We start from the raw sequence: 12,479 nt of genomic DNA, 5'->3' as shown, positions 1-12,479 counted from the left end.
GGTTGACCTAAAATACCCTGTGGTCAAATGATGACATCACTAAGGCCACGCCCCCTGAGAACAGGAAGTGTCATATTTTACTGGGAACGGTCCCTATATTACACCTTTGAACTAATCAACATGAAACTGTGTTAACAGACAGGAAACATGTGGCTGTATAAGGGATTCCAGCCCCGACCGGCTTTGATGGAGCAGGTGGGCGTGGCGGCGTGGCGAAGTGACCTCTAACGCCGCTGTCATACGTTTGGCTCTGAATTCCACAATTTTGGGGCGAGCTGCTCCAAACTCATTAGGATGGATCTTTATCCACCCCAAGACAGGAATCCATAATAAAATTTGGTGGGCGTGGCCTAATTTCTCTATAGCGCCCCCTAGAAAATTTTAAATGATCAGCCCCAAGCTATGGTTTAACCTAGAATTATGAAACTTGGCACACATTTGTATCTTGTCAGGACGTACAAAAAAGTCTCTTGGAGCCATGGTCTCAACCCAACAGGAAGTCGGCCATTTTGGAATAAAGTTCCAAAATTGACCCCATTTTTGATGTTTACAGCCTTCGTATTTGATCGAACTCCTCCTGCAGTTTTTCAGATACAGACTTCAAAATCGCTCAGCACACACTTGAGGCATCAAAGGTGAAAAGTTATCAAAGGAATTGTCGTACTTCAAAGTATGTGGGCGTGGCTATGTGTCAAACTTTGACTATTCGCCATGAAACATAAAACTCTTATAACTCCTACACTAAAACTCTCAGAGGAACCAAACTTTCAGTGATTGATCATCATAGTTTGACATAAAAGACCCTGTGGTCAAATGATGACATCACTCAGGCCGCGCCCCCTGAGAACAGGAAGTGTCATGTTTTACTGGGAACGGTCGCTATCTTACACCTTTGACCTAATCAACTTGAAAGTTTTTCCAGAAACAGAAGACATGCTGGTGTATTTTGGATTCCAGCCCCGACCGGCTTTGATGGAGCAGGTGGGCGTGGCGGCGTGGCGAAGTGACCTCTAACGCCGCTGTCATTCGTTTGGCTCTGAATTCCACAGTTTTGGGCAAAACTTCTCCAAACTCTCTAGGATGGATCTTTATCCACCTCCTGAAAGAAATCCATAATAAAATTTGGTGGGCGTGGCCTAATGTATTTATGGCGCTGGCTAGAAAATTTTAAATGATCAGCCCCAAGTCATGCTTTAACCTAGAATTACCAAACTTGGTACATATGTGTATCTTTTCAGGACGAACAAAAAAGTCTCTGGGAGCCATATTCTAAATTCAACGGATTTTCTGTAATTTTAGATTTTTTAGAAAAAAAAATGTTATTCCCATTAAGTCCTCTTGGTGTCACTGTTACTCCACACATGAATAAGGCGAGAATTACACAGTATGAGAGAGGTGCTGTAATGGCGATATTAACCACTTGGTGTCACTATCACGCCATACATGACTATGTGTACATTTTTACCACTGCAATTCCCAAAGATGCATCTGTGTATTTTGTAGTTCCACAGTTACGTTGTTTTCGATACTTCTGCTGGCTCGTTGGGATAAAAATAGCCTCCACGGATAACATTAACGATCAATCCTTCCTTAATCCCGTCTGCATGTGCGTTTTTATTATGTAAGTATACATTTCCATCTCCTATATTTGCGTTTATATCACTTATTAGCACTAGAGAACAGAATATGAATATGACGGTTCACAGTCAAGCTAACGCAGCTAAGCTATCTACGTGCACAGAAGCATGCAGGATTTTATCGGAGAGAGCAGCGACTGCAGCTGCACTCTGCTTATTAATTTTCCCTGAAGTAAGAAAAGAAGAATTTCTGATATTTTTATTATTGAATCATCTTTATAATTAACAAAATTGTGGAGAAAAAAAAAAGATTCTCTGTCAAAACATCTTGTACGTAGCGCACGCCAAAGCTTAAATCTTATTTCTCAGTTCGCTTTTTTTATTTGAACCTCCGGTACTTCTAAGAGCGGTTTGCATCCCAGCGAAAACATCTTGTACGTAGCGCACGCCAAAGCTTAAATCTTATTTCTCAGTTCGCTTTTTTTATTTGGTGCTTTTTCTGTAAGCTAAAAATGAATAAGCAGAATTTGAACCTCCGGTAGTTCTAAGAGCGGTTTGGATCCCAGCAGAGATTTTTACTGTGTGCGGTTCTGGCTCGATCTTTAGCACACACGCACGCACGCACGCACGCCTCCATCCCCCCACCCTCGAAGGCTTGAATATGACGGTTGACAGTCAAGCTAACGCAGCTCCCTTGTTTTGACTTATGATGTTTTTTTCAAAAATTGCATAGAAACGAATGAAGAATTGCCTTAATTTTCATGCTAATAATGTTGTAAAACTGTTGTTTGCAATATTTTTACATCAGTTTAAGAAATTTACAGTATATATTGTAATTCTAAATTATAAAAAATATTTTTGTAAATATTTGACATTTTCACAGTGAATTTTTAATTATTTTTCAAATCGGATTTTGTTTGAAATCAAAACAAAATTTGTTTTGATTTTGATCAAATCAAATAAAAATCAATGATTTGAATGAACTTTAAACTCATTCTTAGAGTTTAAATTAGAGTTTAAATTAATTTTAATTTTAATGCCATGGCTCTTCAGCATTTATGTGAGCTTTAAGGGATTAATTTTTGCTTTGAGATCTGTTTACTTTCTTCCTAGTTAAAGAAAGCACATTTCAGCAGCAAGGCATTTAAAAGTGCTTTACACCAAATCAAAGACAAAACACAATGCAACATAGAATCAACAATCAAAACAAAACATCAAGTCAGGTTTTGTCAATACATTTGCAATTTATTACATTTCAAATACAACTCTAAACAAGTGGGTTTTAATTTAGATTTAAAGGAAGTCAGTGTTTCAGCTCTTTTACAATTTTCTGGAAGTTTGTTCCAGATTTGTAGTGCATAGATGCTAAATGCTGCTTCTCCTCATTTGGTTCTGGGGATGTAGAGCAGACCAGAACCAGAAGACCTGAGAGGTCTGGAAGGTTGATACAACAGCAGCAAATCTTTAATGTATTGTGGTGCTAAACCATTCAGTGATTTATAAACTAACAACAGTATTTTAAAGTCTATTGTTTGAGCTACAGGGAGCCAGTGGAGGGACTTTAAAACTGGTGTTATGTGCTCTATCTTCCTGGTTTTAGTGAGAACACGAGCAGCAGCATTATGGATCAGCTGCAGCTGTTTGATTGGTTGGACAGACCTGTGAAGACGCAGTTGTAATAATCAATGTGGCTGAAGATAAGCATGGATGAGTTTCTCTAGATCTGGCTGAGACATTAGTCCTTTAATCCTGGAAATGTTCTTCAGGTTATAGTAGGCCATCTTTGTGACTGTCTTTATGTGGCTATGAAGGTTCAGGTCAGTGTCCATCACTACTCCCAGGATTCGGGCCTGATTGCTGATTTTTAGTTGTAATAACTGAAGCTTTGCACTGACTCTAGATTGTTCCTCTTTAGGTCCAAAGATAATAACTTCAGTTTTGTTTCTGTTCAGCTGGAGAAAGTTTGGCACATTATCTGTTCTAAGCATCTGTTCTGTGTTTGGATGGGTTCTGAGTAACCTGGTGACTTTAGATGTGCCGCTGCACCACCTGGATAGAATGATTAGTTCATTAGCCCCACCCACTACCCACAGAAAGTCACCATTTTTTCCTGCAGTATGTCTAACTTTTCTCTGTTTTTTATATGGATTTAATCCAGTGCAAACCCACTTAAAATGATAAGGTGATGACATCTGTCAATGCTGGCTGAACAGTGTGGGCGTGGCCAGATGGCGAATGTCAGACCCTCGCCATATTCATACGATTGTCTTTAAATCACACATGGATGATCCGATTGGAACCAAACTTGAAATGTAAGACCTGTGGTAACCTTTAAAGAGCTCAAATGTTTTGAAATGTAATTTGACTCCACTGCGCCCCCTAGGTCAATCCATCCGCTATATCTCCGCCGTAAATGGACCGATCTGCGCCAGATTTTTTGTGAGTCGTCGGGAAGCGCTGCCGAACGCATTCACGTGTGTCGTCTGGCGGGCGATTGGGCGGGGAAGGTTCGCGACGGCTCCCGCTGCGGCGAGCGGGCGCCGGCTCTGGAAACGGCGCGAGAGCTTCCGCGGCGGCTGGAACTCCGCGGTGGCCGGTGAGCCGGAGCAGCGCTTGCTGCGAGGGCCGCACGAGGCTGCTTGCAGCTTTAATTATTATTATTATTATTCTGCCCCCCTCTTTGGGTGCCTTTTTGGGGGCTTTATCATATTCAAAAACTCACCAAATTTGGCGGAGGCGTCCAGCCTGTTTAAAAATTTTGAATTTTAAGGTTGACGCAAAATACATGAAAAAATGGCTCAACAGCGCCAACTAGCAATTTTCAAAGGACCCAAACCATTCACCTAACTTCATCGTAGAGACATGAAATTTGGTACAGTTGTAGAGCTCACCAAGATGCTCAGAATTTACAATTATTGTTATAGTCCAACTATCACAGGAAGTCGGCCATTTTGTATTGAAGGTCACATTTTGACCCCATTTTGGCCATTTATAGCATTGGTATTTGATCGAACTCCTCCTAGGGATTTTGATTGATTGGCTTCAAACTTGGTGAGTCTGATCAGAAGGCATGGGCGATTCAAAGTTATCAAAATGGTGAGTTTTTGAGTATGCTGAAGGGGGGTTAGCAGGGGTCAAAGTTCACCGACTCGCCACGAAAATCTAAACAGTTATAACTCCTACACTAAAACTCTCAGAGGAACCAAACTTTCAGTGATTGAGCATCATGGGTTGACCTAAAATACCCTGTGGTCAAATGATGACATCACTAAGGCCACGCCCCCTGAGAACAGGAAGTGTCATATTTTACTGGGAACGGTCCCTATATTACACTTTTGACCTAATCAACATGAAACTATGTTAACAGACAGGAAACATGTGGCTGTATAACGGATTCCAGCCCCGACCGGCTTTGATGGAGCAGGTGGGCGTGGCGGCGTGCCGAAGTGACCTCTATCGCCGCTGTCATTCGTTTGGCTCTGAATCCCACAGTTTTGGGCATAGCTGTTCCAAACTCACTAGGATGGATCCTTATCCACCCCCTGAAAGAAATCCATAATAAAATTTGGTGGGCGTGGCCTAATGTATTTATGGCGCTGGCTAGAAAATTTTAAATGATCAGCCCCAAGCCATGCTTTAACCTAAAATTACCAAACTTGGTACATATGTGTATCTTTTCAGGACGAACAAAAAAGTCTCTTGAAGCCATATTCTAAATTCAACGGATTTTCTGTAATTTTAGATTTTTTAGAAAAAAAAATATGTTATTCCCATTAAGTCCTCTTGGTGTCACTGTTACTCCACACATGAATAAGGCGAGAATTACACAGTATGAGAGAGGTGCTGTAATGGCGATATTAACCACTTGGTGTCACTATCACGCCATACATGACTATGTGTACATTTTTACCACTGCAATTCCCAAAGATGCATCTGTGTATTTTGTAGTTCCACAGTTACGTTGTTTTCGATACTTCTGCTGGCTCGTTGGGATAAAAATAGCCTCCACGGATAACATTAACGATCAATCCTTCCTTAATCCCGTCTGCATGTGCGTTTTTATTATGTAAGTATACATTTCCATCTCCTATATTTGCGTTTATATCACTTATTAGCACTAGAGAACAGAATATAAATATGACGGTTCACAGTCAAGCTAACGCAGCTAAGCTATCTACGTGCACAGAAGCATGCAGGATTTTATCGGAGAGAGCAGCGCCTGCAGCTGCACTCTGCTTATTAATTTTCCCTGAAGTAAGAAAAGAAGAATTTCTGATATTTTTATTATTGAATCATCTTTATAATTAACAAAATTGTGGAGAAAAAAAAAAGATTCTCTGTCAAAACATCTTGTACGTAGCGCACGCCAAAGCTTAAATCTTATTTCTCAGTTCGCTTTTTTTATTTGAACCTCCGGTACTTCTAAGAGCGGTTTGCATCCCAGCGAAAACATCTTGTACGTAGCGCACGCCAAAGCTTAAATCTTATTTCTCAGTTCGGTTTTGTTTATTTGGTGCTTTTTCTGTAAGCTAAAAATGAATAAGCAGAATTTGAACCTCCGGTAGTTCTAAGAGCGGTTTGGATCCCAGCAGAGATTTTTACTGTGTGCGGTTCTGGCTCGATCTTTAGCACACACGCACGCACGCACGCACGCCTCCATCCCCCCACCCTCGAAGGGTTGAATATGACGGTTGACAGTCAAGCTAACGCAGCTCCCTTGTTTTGACTTATGATGTTTTTTTCAAAAATTGCATAGAAACGAATGAAGAATTGCCTTAATTTTCATGCTAATAATGTTGTAAAACTGTTGTTTGCAATATTTTTACATCAGTTTAAGAAATTTACAGTATATATTGTAATTCTAAATTATAAAAAATATTTTTGTAAATATTTGACATTTTCACAGTGAATTTTTTATTTATTTTTTCAAATCCGATTTTGTTTGAAATCAAATCAAATAAAAATCAATGATTTGAATGAACTTTAAACTCATTCTTAGAGTTTAAATTAGAGTTTAAATTAATTTTAATTTTAATGCCATGGCTCTTCAGCATTTATGTGAGCTTTAAGGGATTAATTTTTGCTTTGAGATCTGTTTACTTTCTTCCTAGTTAAAGAAAGCACATTTCAGCAGCAAGGCATTTAAAAGTGCTTTACACCAAATCAAAGACAAAAACACAATGCAACATAGAATCAACAATCAAAACAAAACATCAAGTCAGGTTTTGTCAATACATTTGCAATTTATTACATTTCAAATACAACTCTAAACAAGTGGGTTTTTAATTTAGATTTAAAGGAAGTCAGTGTTTCAGCTCTTTTACAATTTTCTGGAAGTTTGTTCCAGATTTGTGGTGCATAGATGCTAAATGCTGCTTCTCCTCATTTGGTTCTGGGGATGTAGAGCAGACCAGAACCAGAAGACCTGAGAGGTCTGGAAGGTTGATACAACAGCAGCAAATCTTTAATGTATTGTGGTGCTAAACCATTCAGTGATTTATAAACTAACAACAGTATTTTAAAGTCTATTGTTTGAGCTACAGTGAGCCAGTGGAGGGACTTTAAAACTGGTGTTATGTGCTCTATCTTCCTGGTTTTAGTGAGAACACGAGCAGCAGCATTATGGATCAGCTGCAGCTGTTTGATTGGTTGGACAGACCTGTGAAGACGCAGTTGTAATAATCAATGTGGCTGAAGATAAACGCATGGATGAGTTTCTCTAGATCTGGCTGAGACATTAGTCCTTTAATCCTGGAAATGTTCTTCAGGTTATAGTAGGCCATCTTTGTGACAGTCTTTATGTGGCTATGAAGGTTCAGGTCAGTGTCCATCACTACTCCCAGGATTCGGGCCTGATTGCTGATTTTTAGTTGTAATAACTGAAGCTTTGCACTGACTCTAGATTGTTCCTCTTTAGGTCCAAAGATAATAACTTCAGTTTTGTTTCTGTTCAGCTGGAGAAAGTTTGGCACATTATCTGTTCTAAGCATCTGTTCTGTGTTTGGATGGGTTCTGAGTAACCTGGTGACTTTAGATGTGCCGCTGCTGCACCACCTGGATAGAATGATTGTTCATTAGCCCCACCCACTACCCACAGAAAGTCACCATTTTTTCCTGCAGTATGTCTAACTTTTCTCTGTTTTTTATATGGATTTAATCCAGTGCAAACCCACTTAAAATGATAAGGTGATGACATCTGTCCATGCTGTTTGAACAGTGTGGGCGTGGCCAAATGGCGAATATCAGACCCTCGCCATATTCATACGATTGTCTTTAAATCACACATGGATGATCCGATTGGCACCAAACTTGAAATGTAAGACCTGTGGTAACCTTTAAAGAGCTCAAATGTTTTGAAATGTAATTTGACTCCACTACGCCCCCTAGATTAATCCATCAGCTATACCTCTGCCGTAAATGGACCGATCTGCACCAGATTTTTTGTGAGTCATCGGGGAGCGCTGCCGAACGCATCCACGTGTGTCGTCTGCCGGGCGATCGGGCGGGGAAGGTTCGCGACAGCTCCCGCTGTGGCGAGCGGGTGCCGGCTCTAGAAACGGTGCGAGAGCTTCCGCGGTGGCTGGAACTCCGCGGTGGCCAGTGAGCCGGAGCAGCGCTTGCTGCGAGGGCCGCACGAGGCTGCTTGCAGCTTTAATTTAATTTAAATCCATGTTTCAACAAAATTAACAATTTCAACTCAAAAACCCATTTTGCTGCTAAATTATTGAATAACCAGATATATGAGCTCAACAATAAATATATTTATTGATTTTTAAATTGTTATCCAGGTTTTTCGACCATCAGATTGGTGCAAAACTTTTTTTTATCAAAGGTGTCTTTAGAAATGTGAACTGTGGTGCTAATGTTAGCATTCAGGATATCTGTGCTGCTGTTACAGTTTCCGCATTGAGATGCTATTTTAGGTTTTTATAGCTTTACTGATAGGCTAACTACTTTTAGCACAACTTGAACTCAACAATAGTCTTTGCCACCATCAAATATGATAATATAATTTTTTGAAGGACGAATTAACCCAAGAGAAGCAGTTTTGTCATCCATTATTGTTTGTGGATGTTGCTTGTGCGTCAGGTTTATATGTGTACTGGAAACGTATGAGTACAAAGGTTCCAGTTTGAAACTTTGGTCTGTTAAAATTTTTTATGTGTTAAAATCTATGTAATAAAGTAATCAAAATTAAACTTTTAAAGTCCAAATCTAGGTTGTTTTATTACTTTAAATTGAAATATTATTTCCTAGAAGAGGGGTGTCCTCTAAACCAATTGTACTGCAATTTTTAGCAGCATTCCTCCTCTAACACTCATGGATCAAATAAATTGTCTCGTTAACAGAACTTTTCTAAACTTGATGGGATAACGAGGAGATAATTGAGTTTTTAATTCACTTGCTTAGAGGTTGTTGTTTTCTAAAGGTGCTTTTAATCTGAAAAACAAGCTTCATCCGGATGTATCCTCTAATTTAGTGAATAGAGAATACACAGAAATTAATTAAAACGTTGAGAAAATAATCAAACAATCTTTAATTTATTCATTTAAAACTATTTTTTAATGTGGTGCAACATTTCCAGATTTATATCCAAACCACTCAGCGTAGGAAGCCCAGTGTGTGTGTGTGTGTGTGTGCGTGTGTGTGTGTGTGTGCGTGTGTATGTGTGTGTGCGTGTGTGTGTGGACGGCTCAGATAAGGCTTTTCATTTACATCCCTGTCTGGCTGTTGTTAACTGATGTCTATCGAAGCCTCCGGGGGGTTTTCTTTCTTCCAGATGGTTTGATTCTTCTCCAGACTATAATTACGTGGGTCAGAGGTCAAACTGTCGCCTTTAATCCGAAGCTAATTTCAGTCATAATGGATTTCAGATCCAGGAATCACAGCCGCTGTCCTGGATGAGGAAAAATCTGGCATATTTTAGATTCTGATTGGTTTTATTTTAAAAATAAATAAAGCTGATAATTTATTTCAACTTTTTTATTGAAGTTTTTTCTAAACTCATTTATTTTTTTATTCATCAAATTAAATTTTCAGGTGATTCGGTGATGATTTTAAAGCAAAACGGATAAAAAATTGAAAAAGATATTTAGATGTGAAAGTACTTATTTATTCAATGCACTAAAAAAAATTGAAAATTTAAATAGAAACACACAAAGTAAAACAAATCATCTGTGAAAGACAGAAATATGAATTATTGTCAGCAATATTTGTCTTAAAAATATTACAAAAACTGCAAAAGCATTCAGTAAAAGTGATTTAAAATAAAATAAAAATGTGTGAAAACTAAAGACACAGAGGAACAAATAATATTTGTCCAAAAATATATTTTAGATATTTTGAGAAAATTAAGAAAGGTAATAAACATTAATGCAAGCAGGAGAGTCACACAAATAAATCATTACAGAAGGAATTAATTATCAGATAAAAAATAAAATCATTTTAAATATCAACAAAAAATGTTTTTGCATAATAAACAAGAAAATACATATTTAAAAGTACAGAATCTATTTTTATATGTAAAACAATCAGTACAGTTATAAACAGATCAGATTTATGGTGCATGGAAAAGAATTCAATTAAAATACAATTTTAAATTTAATTTTAAATTTTCTAAAACTAAATGAAAAATAAGTGATCCTAAATCACAAATTTATATTTATGTAAATTGCATTTATTTCTATTTAGGTCATATTTAAATTATTTCTAATTTTACACTGATGTGTATATTCTTATAATTTTCTTACTGCTTACATTTATATTAATATGTGTTAAATGTAATACTTTGTGTTAGAGTAGCTTGTCAACAAAATAGCAATTTTTCTTTAGCGATCAATAAAGTAAACATTTTACAGGAACTAAAAATAGGTTAGAAAAAAATAAACTGGTTGGTAAAATACAGAAAATAAGAAATAAACCAATAATTCACATTAATGTACAGTAATCATAAATAAACACTGAAAATCCAAATTTAAATTATATGAAAGGAAACAAAGAAAAAAAATGATGAAAACATATAAATTTCTTTGTAATATCTCTTTATCAGGCCTGAGTTTCACCTGCACAAAAATCAGTTCCATTAAATGTTTTTTCCCAACAAACTGAGAAATTAAACCAATAAAGTCGACCAGCTTCAACCTGAAGGCCGAACAGCCAGCAGAGTGAAATAAACTGAACGAGGGATGAAAGAGGGAGGGATGGAGAAATGAGAGTTTGTCCTCCGTGTGTTTTCTGCAGAGCGAAAGGCCTGCAGGCGTCGGCTCAAACCTCCAGAGAGCCGCTGTAATGGAGCGGCGCCTCGCCGAGCGACACGAAGCAGGCGGAGGTTAAAACATTCTGTTCAGGACGTGGAACCAGCATCAAACTGCTGCTTCCACACGGCGGCGGTTCGGTTCGGCCCGCGGCGCCAGAATCACTCATTCTGACAGGTCAGGAATAAATTAATGACCATAAATATAATGTTAAAACACATTTACTAAAATATTAAAACAAGCAATTAATTTAAAAAGATAAACGTATAAAATACACAGTATGAATTACCTAAAAAAATAAAAATATGCATGGCTCATAAGAATAAAGAGTGAAAAAAATTAATTTTAATGGCTTTCTGAGAAATGTTTGATTTAATAGTACAAGTAATATAAAAACATTAGGTTTTTGTTATCATATTATTTAAAAAAACCATTTAAAAAAAAGTTAATTTTATTAGAAATAAACCAATAGAACAACTTCCCATTAAAATGTTTGTTTTTCTGATAAATGATCTGAAATCTGCCTTCCAGGCAGATTATCATAAAACAGTAAGAAAACAATTCAAACTTTGTTCCTATAACTAAAATAATGAAAAAAATTAAATTGTATTTAATTATTTTCCCCTGTTGTTTTATGACTGCAGGAAAACTTTATTTTGGTGCAAATTATAATTTAAAAAAATCAATATTTCCATTAAATTAAGCAGAACTTTAATGAGTATTTAGTTTTTTTCTGTTTTAATTCATTGGATTGTTTTACCAGAAGTCCTTGGTTTGTAGTTTCTCCGCCCCGTCGATCCCGTCCCGATCAGGTGAAACGGTTTTTCTGTCCGAACGGATCCGGTCGGGTTTCTGCGTCGTCGTCGCTGCTGCTGCAGATCCACGCGTCTTATTGTGAAAGGACAACGAACCCAAACTGCTGCAGCAGAATGTGGAACGCGGCCGCATTCAATCACAGACGTCAGCTCTGCCTCTGCGGTGGGAACCAAAACGTCTGGGTTCTGTTTCCTCTTTGTTGGGAGTTTTCAACCTGAACGCAACAACATCAATTAGCCAGAACCGACGCCGGCGGACTCTTTAAACTTCTTCTCTCCCAGAGAAGCCGGCAGGAAAATGTGTGTTTACAGTTTGCAGGCTGTGTGTGCAGGATTATGGTAATAACAGGCTGCCGGGCCGCGCTGGTGGGCGGGCGGACGGGCGGGTCCGCGGACCCTTATCAGCACGTTGCAGCGGTTCTTCACCTTGATTCTCTGCTTTATCACCAAAACCAGACAAAGACGCTTCTGGAAGCCCAAATGATCTGATGCTATCAGCGGCGGCTCTTATCTTCACCAGGTTTGCAGGAAGCGAGGAGAGGCGGCGCTGACCTTCAGGCTGGAGAGCAGAACCGGGTTCCTCTGCTGGTTCTTCTGCAGGATGGGCTGAAGCTGCCCGGTTTCCAAGGAGACGGCAGGCGGAGGGGTAGTAAGCCCACACACGCTGCACTCTCGCTCACCGCTGGACGGAGCGGGTTCATCTCTGCTCAACTTCCTCCAGATGTTTGGCTGCATCAGGAGGAAACGGATCGCTTCAGTCCGGCGGGGCGGCGAGGGACGCCGCCGCTTTAAGAGCACTTAATTAGGAGTCAATGATCACCAATTGAGCCGTT

General features: G+C 38.8%; 1 protein-coding gene across 1 annotated transcript in view; it reads left to right on the top strand.

Moving 5' to 3' along the window:
- The window catches only part of LOC122825661 (rho guanine nucleotide exchange factor TIAM2-like), a 45,712-nt gene that overhangs the window by 31,417 nt on the left and 1,816 nt on the right, over positions 1–12,479 (top strand). Inside the window, exon 25 of the mRNA XM_044107162.1 lies at positions 10,818–11,008. The gene's annotated coding sequence lies outside the window, so the exon portion shown is untranslated. The remainder of the gene's footprint in view (positions 1–10,817; positions 11,009–12,479) is intronic.

Source organism: Gambusia affinis, linkage group LG22, assembly GCF_019740435.1.
Source record: "Gambusia affinis linkage group LG22, SWU_Gaff_1.0, whole genome shotgun sequence".
Lineage (NCBI taxonomy): Eukaryota > Metazoa > Chordata > Actinopteri > Cyprinodontiformes > Poeciliidae > Gambusia > Gambusia affinis.
This window is presented reverse-complemented; position numbering and strand designations above follow the sequence as displayed.